The sequence below is a fragment of the Trichosurus vulpecula genome, chromosome 8, assembly GCF_011100635.1.
Source record: "Trichosurus vulpecula isolate mTriVul1 chromosome 8, mTriVul1.pri, whole genome shotgun sequence".
Taxonomy (NCBI): domain Eukaryota; kingdom Metazoa; phylum Chordata; class Mammalia; order Diprotodontia; family Phalangeridae; genus Trichosurus; species Trichosurus vulpecula.
Window position 1 is genome coordinate 36,758,323 of NC_050580.1, and position 11,149 is coordinate 36,769,471.

Below are 11,149 nucleotides of genomic sequence, written 5' to 3' on the forward strand. Positions count from 1 at the left end.
CTGCTTCGGGTCGGTGAACATTGCTTGTACCTTTTTTTCTTTCCAAATTTTCTTTCCATCACAACCATCCTGTGCCTAACATAAAGGAGTGAATGTGTAGCCACAAGACAATGGCATCTCCAGTGTATCCTACAAGGAACCTAAGGAGACGTCTTGAGAGTAGTAGGGAGAACAGGGACAGAGAGGTCAAAGAAATGGATTCTTATCCGGGCTTTGCCACTGCTTTGCTTCATGACCTTGGGGACCTCACTTCCCTCCTGGGCCTCCCTTTGAAAAAGGAGGGAGTTGGATGAGATAAGCTGGGAGGCCCCAGTCAGCTCAGCTATCTCTAACCGCAGAAAGGTCTGCCTGCGGTTGGGTTGACCAGGCCTGATACAGGGACAAATTGGGTGTGGGCAGGAGAGAGAGGGAGCCTGAAATATGATCCCTCCAGGTTTAATCTGAAGGCTTTTGCTCGTTTGCATCTCTAGCTAACTCAGAGAATGCTCTTCTTTATTGTTTCCAGATGGTGGAGAACCTTGTGTGGGCTGGCCTCTGCCGTGCTGGTAAGTGTGGCTGCAGGAGACCTCTGGTGCCTGTGCCTTCCTGCTTTTGACAGTGTTGTCTCTTAGTGCTCCTAGTCACGGCTGCCCGGTTTGTCCAAGAGGCAGTGTGGTAGAGCTCCACTCCAAGGGACTGAGCACCAGGGAGGCTTGGCTTTGAATCCTGCCTGAGCTACGTAACCATGGACAAGCCCTTCCCCCCTCAGAAGTTCCATGTCCTTATCTATAAAATGGAGATAATCATACCTACACCACCTACCTCCCAGGACTGTTGCAAAAATCAAGTGAGGTATTTGAAAAAAAAAAAATTAAGGGGAGGCAGGGAAATAGAAGGTTATAATTTTACTGTTTCCCTTTTCCAAACTTCCAAACCCAAAGAGCCGGACTTGCCCAGGGAAATTAATTCACTTAGGTTGCCTGCTAGACATCTGCATTGTTCCTCTTTCCCCCTCCCTTTCTACCAACAAATGGCAGCTCCTCCAATTTATAGTATTAATGGTGCCAGGATATGTCAGAGGTGGCACTAGAACCCAGGTGTGCCTGACTCCCAGGCTGGCTCTTTATCTATTGCCTCTCTAGATTTCTCATAAGGTTTGGGAATGGACATGTAGTTTTATTGGTAGGGGGAGCTCTCAGTAAAGGACTCCTTCTACCAGTGTAGGACAGTACCTTCTTTCTAGAGAACTGCCTAGAGCACCGAGAATTTAAGAAATTTGCCCAGAGTTGTTCAGGCAGTATGTGTCAGAGGTGGGGCCTCTCACAGGCAGCTCTAATTCAATGTGTCTAAAGCAGAACTCTAAACCTAACCCTATTTCTGTCTTCTAGACACCCAGGTTCCACTTTCTACTCTCCTTCATTTCCCGTATCTCGTCAGTTGCTAAGTCTTGCTGATTCTGCCTCCCATTTATTTCTCTTATTTATTCCCTTCTGGCCACTCACAAAGCTACCACCCTAATTCAGGCCTTTAGCACTTCTCACTGAGGCAACTGCCGTAGTCCCTACTGGCCTCCTCATGGTCAGTCTCTACTCCGGACAATCCATCTTCCAGACAGGATGCTAAATTGTTCTTGCTAAATCCCAGATCTGACCCTAGCTCTCCCCTGTTCAAGAAGCTCTAGGGGCTCCGTATCACACCTAGGATGAAATAAAGCTCCTTCATTTGGGATTTAAATTCCTTCACAAATTGGCTCCAAATAAGACAGGGTGATTATGCATTACTTCTCTTCACACATTTTGCATTCCTGCTAACCTTCCCTGCTCAGTAACTGTCCATCTCCCACCACCATTCATTTGCACAGATTGCCTCCCTGGAATGTCTGGAATGCCCTTCCTTCTCCTCTCTGGTCCTTGGGTCACCTCATTCCCTCCAAGTCTCAACACAAGTTCTACCTCTTACAAGAGACCTTTCCTGATTCCCCTAGTGTTACTGTCATCCCCCGCCCTGCCTCCAACACTCAAAATTACTTGGTATTTATTCTGTATATATTTTTGTATAGATTTATTTATTTAAATGTATTTGCCCCCAGCAGAATGTGACTTGAAGCAGGGACTATTTTTGTGCCCCTGATACCCATCCTAGTGCCTGGCAGTTAGCAAGGATTTAATAAATGTGGCTAGGTTGTGCAGTGAATAGAGCACCGAGCCTGGGCTCAGGATGCCCCGAGTTCAAATGTGACCTCAGACACTTACTAGCTGGGTGACCCTGGGCCGCTCACTTCACCCTGTTTGCCTCAGTTTCCTCATCTGTAAAATGAGCTGGAGAAGGAAATGGCAAGCCACTTCAGTATCTCTGCCAAGAAAACCCAAAAAGGGGTCCCAAAGAGTCGGACACGACTGAACAACAATAATAAATGCTTGTTAAATTGACTTGTATTGAACTGAATTTCACAAACATGGCATTATATAACATATAGCTGCTCCCCTCACACATTATACATGCAGTGTAATTGGGAGGAGAAGAAGTAAACATATGGGGATTTTAAGTGGCATTGCAATACAACAATTAAGAGAAGAACAGAGGCAGAGTGGGCTAAATTCCAGAAGTCAGAGACCAACAGTCAGGGCTTGGAGCTTGGTGAAAGAAGGGGCCAATGTGACCTGGGATGGTCAGGGGATCCTAGGACTATGCAACCCTCGCTCTCATTTTGTATTTAGGATAAACAGAAGCCCAGAGAAGGATAGCTATTTGTCCAATATCACGGGGTAAGGAGATGGCAAGGCTAGACTTGAACTCAGATCCTTTGCACCCAATTCTAGTACTTTTCCCATTACATCATTCTCTTTAGAATGGGCAGAAAAGAGTCAGGTGAGCTGATTCCGGGTGGGAGGCTGATTTCTCCAGATCCGGCTCATCAGTTACATCCAGGATGACTGTCTCCTGCTCCCCTTGGAGTTATGACCCTGCGATCCTGACTAAAACACCCCGAGTCTCTTTTGAAAACAAACTTTGCTTCAAAATGTGCTTTATGGGTGTATTTTCTTTCAACACAACAGACACTTCCCAACAAATACCCCAAGAACCTCCTAGCCCCCTCAAAGTACGTTTCCTAAAAAGTCTGGCAAAATATCCTCATAGAAAGACAGCTAGTAACCACACATGTTACTTTCTCCTTCCCTAATTGCTGAAATTCCCCATTCTGTAATTTAGTTATTAACAGAAGGGAGGGTTGGGTGTCTTGACTTTGAAAAAATGGTACCTCTATTTACAACTGCCTCTGACCCGACTTGTGTTGTCTCTCAGTATGGTCTTCATTTAAATCATTATAGTTGTGGTTCAGATTGTCTTTTTGGCTCTGTTTTCTTCCTGCGTCATTCACTACATGTTTTTCCCATGTTTCTCTGAATTCTTGATACTCATCAATCCATGGGGAGCAGTAACAGCCCCTCACAATAAAATGCACCATATTTACCCAGCCAGCCCCAAGTCAGTGAGTGTTTATTTCGTTACCAGCTTTTTGTTATTAGAAATGATACTTCTATGGATATTTGGGGACATATGGACCTTTCCTGGCTGTCATTAACCATTGTGAGGTATAAGCCCAGCAGTGGGGTCTCTGGGTAGGACAAAGGGTAGGACAATTTGGTGACTTGAAAGTATACCTTCAGCCTTAGTGGATCCCAATCTGGGTATCACAGACCCTGGGTCAGGCTGCTGATTTACTGATGTCTATATTTATTTCAAGACAATAGATATTCAAAATAGACTCACTATTGTGGGGGTGGGGTCTGTGAAAAAAATTGATGTAAAAAAAGAGTTCTCAAACTCAAAAAGATTGTGAAGCAGTGCTTCAGATTCAATAGGATCACCAGACTGAGGGCTAGGAGGGTACAGCTCTGTCCAGGACAACCCCTTCGATTTACAAGGAAAGAAAGAGACAATGACGGATGTGAAATGACTGCCCAAGATCAGATAGGTAGGAATCCATCTCTCCATTCCTCTGTTCACATCTCTATCTATCTATCTATCTATCCATCCTCTATCCCTCTATCCATGTCTCTATCCCTCTATTCATCTATCTCTCTATTCATCTCTCTCTCTCTCTCTCTCTCTCTCTCTATTGCAGAGGGCCAGCTCTGAGAAAGTCCATTCTGGGATATAGATACAGGCCAGGTTTTCCCTGGGGCCTGTTCTTGCCCTTGGGCTGATAACTCGGCACATGGGCTCTCCATACTCCACTTTGGCATACACGTGCTGTTTAGGATAAAGGCTCTCCAAGCCTCCTCAGTATACACGTGCTTTCTCCAATACCCCCATGGCACACAAGTGCTAAACACCACCTGTGGGCTATTAACACAATATTGTTTACTGCAAAAGGGAACAAAGAGTGAGGAAGTCATGCAATGCAAATGTTTTCCCATGTGAACTTGTTGATTCTGCTTGCCTAAAAAAGTATATAAGCCCTGTCCCTCAGTTAAATAACGGAGCTGTTCTTTACTCTTCCACCTGGCCTGTGTAATCTTTTCACTCTCCGCGGCATTCGGCCATCTCGGCACCACAGCCACTGGCGGCTCTCTCTCTCTCTCTCTCTCTCTCTCTCTCTCTCTCTCTCTCTCTCTCTCTCTCTCTCTCTCTCTCTCTCTCTCTCTCTCTCTCTCTCATTTTCTCTCTCCTTTCTCTCTCTCTCTCTCTCTCTCTCTCTCTCTTTTCTCTCTCTCTCTCTCTCTCTCTCTCTCCCTCTCTCTGTCTCTCTGTGTTTCTCTTTTTCTCTCTCTGTCTCTCTCTCTCTCTCTCTCTCCTCCCTCTCTCCTCTCTCTCCTCTCTCTCCCTCTCTCTCTCCTCTCCCACCTCTCTCTCTTCTTCTCTCTTTCTCCTCTCCCTCCTCTCTCTCCCCCTCTCTCTCTCTCTCTCTCTCTCTCTCTCTCTCTCTCTCCTTCTCTCTCCTCTCTGTCTCTCTCTCTCTCTCCTTCTCTCTCTCTCCCCTTCTCCTTCTCTCTCTCTCCTTCTCTCTCTCTCCCTCTCTCTCTCCTTCTCTCTCTCTCCTTCTCTCTCTCTCCTTCTCTCTCTCTCTGTCTCTCTCTCTCTCTCTCTCTCCCCTTCTCTCTCTCTCTCTCAGAAACCATGTAGTCCAATCCTTTCATTTACAGGGGCTGGGGGAATTGTCCCTGGTCTCACCGTGACAGAGACGTGCCTTGACTCCAAGTCTTCCTGCCTCCCAGGTCAGCGCTCCCTCCCATGTTAATTCATATTTCTAGAGCATCTCGGGGTTTACAGAGCACTTTCCTTACAACAACCCTGTTGGGGAATCAGTGTTAGTTTTATGACACTCATTTCACAGATGAGGAAACTGAGATTCCGGGAAGGTAAATGACTTACCTCAAGGCCACACAGCTTACAAGTTGCAAAGCTGGTCATCTAGAACTCAGATTTTCTGACTCCAGAATTGGGGCTCAATGAGAAAGTCTGTGGGAAAGCACTCGGGACATTCCTGTAGCTAGGCGTAGATTGTTGAAATGGACCCAGTTTCCTTCTGCAGCCACCAGTCATCTGGAGCAGAAACTTTGTAGTGCAGTGGAAAAGAGGACCATATGTGGAGTCAGATCTGGGTTCGAATCCTGCCTCTGCTACTTTTTGCATGTGGAATCTTGGGGAAAATCACGTCACTTCTGTGGGGATCAGTTCCCTCGTGTGTAAATGAAAGAGTTAGCACGGATGGCCTTCAAGGCCCTCTCTAGCTCTGAATCTGTATATGTGAGAATCACAGAATTGTGCGACTGAGGGAAAGAAACCTTTGGATTCTCCACTCTGAATGGGCCCCTCTCCTCAGACTTATTGATGGTTTGGTTCAAGTCACACAAAGGGTCTGCCAAAGAGAGGCAGAATGCTGTAGTTGAGGGCTTGGCATCCTGGAAGACCCAGGTTCAAGTCCTTTCTCTAACCAACACTGGCTGTATGACCCTGGATAGGTCACTGACCAGGACTCTGGGCAGCTCTCTGTAAGTCCTGGAAAGGTGCTGACCTGCCTTGTTTGAGGAAGTCTGCTTATCCAAAAGTGTCCTTTATGTCAGTCAATCTCAGGTATAGCCACCATTCCATACAACCATCGAGTTAGATCTGGAAGAGACCTGAGATAATAATAATTTATAATAGTTTGTGTTTATAGAGAGCTTTAGGATTTGCAAAGGGTTTTACATAGATTCTGTCTCTTGAGATAATCCGCACAACAACTGAACAAGGTGGGGTGGCTTTTATGACTCCATTTTACAGATGAGGAAACCAAGACCCGATGAGTTTCAATGTTTGCCCAAGGTCATATAAGCAGCATTTGAAGCCAGTTCCTCTAACTCTGTGGAGTACTTTTAACATAATTTATTCTATGCTTCTCCCAGGCGCTAAAACCAACCATCGAATAAAGAATCAGACTATGTCATTAGTTGCTTTTCAAAAGCCATCATGGTTTGAACCCAAGCGGCAGAGAGTCCCCGATCCACCATAGCTGAGGGGCTCATGTTATGAATCTGTGACATCAATCAGTCAACATTCATACCTGCTATGCACTAGGCACTGCGCTAAGCTCTAGAGAGGGAAGGTGTCAGGTTCACTGCCGGGGGGGGGCCCTTTCTTTACGCACCTCCCGTAACCAAGTTGGCAAAGCTAAGCCTGGGCCAGAGAGACTCAGTTCATCTCAGCCCAATTTCCCCGGGCCACCAGGAGGATGACTTCTTTGCCATACATATGTATATGTATATATATATATATACACACACACACACACACACACACACATACACACACATACACAACACACATGTATATAGTTATATATTGTTATACACATGCACATGTATGTAAATAGACATATGTACACATATATAGAACACACGTGTATAGCTATACGCATGCACATATACAGACACGCGCACACGTATATACACACATACACAACACACGTGCATGTAGTTATATATAGTTATACACATGCACACATGTAAATAGACATCTGTACACATATATACACAACACACATGTATAGCTATACACACGCACATATACAGACATGCGCACACGTATATACACACATACACAACACACGTGCATGTAGTTATATATAGTTATACACATGCATATAGACATAGACATGTACACACATATATACGCACATATACAACACACATGCACATAGTTATATGTAGTTATACACACACATATGTAAATAGACCTGTGCACACATATACACGCGACACACATGTATATGGTGATACACATGCACATATATGTAAATAGACATATGCGTGCACATACACACAACACAGGTATATGGTGATACACGTGCATGCATACATAGACATGTGCACGCATATACACACGGACATACACACCTACATGCATGTACAACATGTGTGTGTTCATGTGTCTGTGTACATGTTTGTACACACACACATATATGCGTATATCTCACTGGCAGGAGAGTTTTTGTTTCCCCTGGGGACTTGCGGGGATTGCCTCAGCTTCCAGGGGTGCGCTGACCCAGCCACACACCTGAGCCTCCTGCCGAACTTCAGGAAAGCGGGCGGTAAAAATGTCAGCAGCAATCCACAAGGGCATACCGGGCTTTAAGGTTTCCAGAGTGGTTTTCCTCACCATGACCTTGGGAGGAGGTTATCGTTGAGTACCGTGAGCCTTCTTTTATAGATGAGGCAACTGAAAAGTGACGTGACCGGCCCAAGGTCATGCATGTAGTGACAAGAGAGCTGGGATCTGAACCTGGGTTACAGTTTTGCTTCAGATTGCTATGGCTCAGTTTATTTGAGTGACAGTATCCAAAGGGACTGATCTAAAAATAGATGCACCTTAGGGTGAGTGGGGAGCGGCCATATTCCTTAGGGAGTTGATTGAGCTGTAAAATGCAGCCAGAAACAGTAGAAGAGGGAACTATGGCAGTGCATTTCCCTCGCAGCCTCAGGTCTCCTCTCTGTAACATCTCAAAGGCTTGTATTTTGAAGGCTGTATCCAGCTTTCAAAGGCCAGGTTCCAAGGTCCCTTCTAGCTCTGACATTTGTTCTGGTGTCCCGAGTTCTTAGGTCCCTCCCACCTCTGACAGTCCATATCCTCAGGTTCCTTCCAGTTCTGCCAATCTGTATTCTCAAGGCCTCCCCAGCTTTAACATTCTGTGACTCGACAACGGAGCAGGAGAAACCTAGGAAATTCTGCACTCAGATTCTTTGCTCTAAGCCAGTAGGGCCAGTGCAAAACACCCTGAACAACAGAGCGATGAACACTTTGCAAATCTTGAAGAACATTATATAAAACCCATGAAAATCTTCTCTAGGCATCTTTCACAGGGTGGGGGAGCAGAGAGAGCGAAACTTGGTGGGCAGCTATCACTAAACATTTATTAAGCACTTAGGTGTGCTAGACAGCGCTGAATATGCCTGTATGGAGGCATAAAGTGCAGCCTCATGACTGGAAGACTATTAAAGGTGAACCTACAAGAGCCACACCAGGCACAAAGAAAGCAATCAGTCCAGGGGGTCCGTGGCACATAAGTCTAAGTGAACTGATTTCAGACAGGCATCCCTGGCCTTAAAAGACGTACTATTGCGTGTGAGGGAGAACTCCAATGGGGGTACGAGCCCTCCACCATATAGCAGAGAGAAGAGCTCTGGGGCAGGAGGCAGAGCTGGGGCCGGCCTGGAGAGAGCGGCATTTCCAAAGGCTTCAGCCAGGTGGGACGGAGTGGGCTGGCATTCTAGATCTCTGCAGCAGGATCAAAAATATCCAATCAAAAATGTTAGTCTGGAAAACCTGGGGAGACTTATATGAACTAATGCAAAGTGAAGTGAGCAGAACCAGAACATTGTGCACAGTAACATCAACATTGTAGCAATGATCAGCTGTGAATGACTTCGCTACTCTCAGCAATACAATGACCCAAGACAACCCTGAAGGACGTATGATGAAAAATGCTATCCACCCCCAGAGAAAGAACTGTTGGAGATGCAGATCGAAGCATGCTTTTTAAGCTTTCTTTATTATTCTTGTCTTTTTTGGTCTGTATTTTCTTTCACAACACGGATAATATGGAAATGTTTTGCATGATTGCACATGTATAATCTATATCAAATTGCTTGTCTTCTCAAGAAGCAGGGAGAGGAGGGAGGGAATTTGGAATTCAACATTTTAAGAAGCAAACGTTAAAAAATTTTTGCTTACATGTAATTGAGAAAAAATAAGATAAAAATTAAATGTAAGGAAAATTGTCTGACAATAAGCCCTTCAGAACCTGGCACCTTCCTACCTTTCTAGTCATTTTTACATGTTATAACATTCTGTAAAATCTGTGATTCACCTATGCCTGCCTCCTTGCTGTAAATGTCGCATGTGAAATCTTCAGACTGCACACTTTTGTCCTGGCTCTGCCCTTCATGCTTGGTGCTTGGAATGCTCTTTCTCACTCTCTCTCTCTCTCTTTCATTCTCTCCCCCACCCCCATTGCCCATTGCCTCCCCCTCTCATCATCTCCACTGTATAAATCTTGTATGTGTAACTTGCATGTGGTCATAGATTTAGAATGCAACAGGGAGATGTAAGTATCTGAGGCAGAATTCTCACCCAGGACTTCCTGGCCTAACCATTCAAATGAGTGCTGCCCTTTCCCTGTTGCACAAGAGTTGTGAGTGAAGAGCTTTGCAGGCCTTAAAGAAATGTTTTTGTCATTATGAACTAATCTGCTAATTGATGGTTAGTGACATTTTAATGGTCTCTGCAAAACAAAGTCACATGAGGGAAGGACTGAATGTACCAACGCTGTTCCCCTTCCTAGAAAACATATTTGATCTGCAGCAGCTTATGCTGAACACACTAATTCCAAAGAGAGTCTTCTGGGAGGGGTCATTGAGCTCAGGGATCTCTGGGGAAAATATTTGGGAGGGAGGGAGGACTGGAGGTCATATTAATAGCTAGCATCTGCAAAGCCCTTTAGAGTTTTCAAATACATTATCTCATTATAATCATCCTGAGAATGATGAGGAAAGTGAGGCAGGGAGGTTCATTGAATTGGCCGAGGTCACACAGCCACCGACGGGCAATTTCTAGCAATAGATTTGGGGAAGGAGTGGGGTGGGGTGGGGCGCGTTGTAGAAGACTTCCAAGACTTTGTTTTTGGCAACCTGACCCAAATGGGACACAATGAGTGTTATGTGTTTACCTCTGTGCCCCTAGCCCCTCCTTGCCCTTGTTTGTGGAATGAATGAGTAAATGAATGAATAAGCAATCAGTGAGTGAAAGGAAAAAAGAAGGGGAACTTGAATTGTGCCCGACAAATTTAATGAGTAATCAAACCATTCCAATTCCAAGATACAAAATAGCGAATACACGAGAAGAGTGACGTCTTAGAAGAGAGAACATGACTGTTTTTGGTACAGGAAATAAACAAAAAACAAAAACAAAGAAAACACCTAAGGTCAGCTGGCGGGGCTTCTCATCTGAATTCGGCTTCACATTCAAGGCTGCTTCAGGAAGCGGTGGTCCCGGGTCCCCTAAGGAGTTAGCCCCTCACAAAGTATGGGTTTACATGCCTTCATTCTACTCCCCCCTCCCCATCCCCAGGACCAGACCAGGACATCTTCTTTTTACTCCCTGACATAAATTCTTGTGCACACGACGTCATCGGCACCAAAAGTCTGCAGCAGAAAGGAACAAGAAGCATGCATCAGTGCAAAAATTACATTTTTGGGGGCGGGGTAAATGGTACTGCTCATTTCCCCATTTGGAAGCCTGTCTGCCCGATGTCCCATTTCTTGGGTTCCCATGCAAAGGGCAAAGAGGAGAGAGAAAGGTTCTTGGGTTCTCATGCAAAGGGCAAGAGGAGAGACACAAGCCTTGGTAACTGGGGTGAGGATGAGGGCAGAGAATAAGACAGGGTGCTTCTGTTCAATTTTCCATCCTGGGTGGTGTGAATTCTAGCGGGAGTTCCCTGGCTAGAGCTTCAAGAGAGAGAGGATCTGGTCTCTGGCACTTGTGAAAGGGTTCCTACTTTGTTCCCTGTTGTAATGGAGAGAGCGGAGTAGAGTGTGAAGAGGTCTCCCAACCAGTCTCTGCTTTCCACCCTTGCTCATTCATCCCCCAAGATCTTACGACCTCAGAATCAGAGCTGGGGGGAGACTGAGAG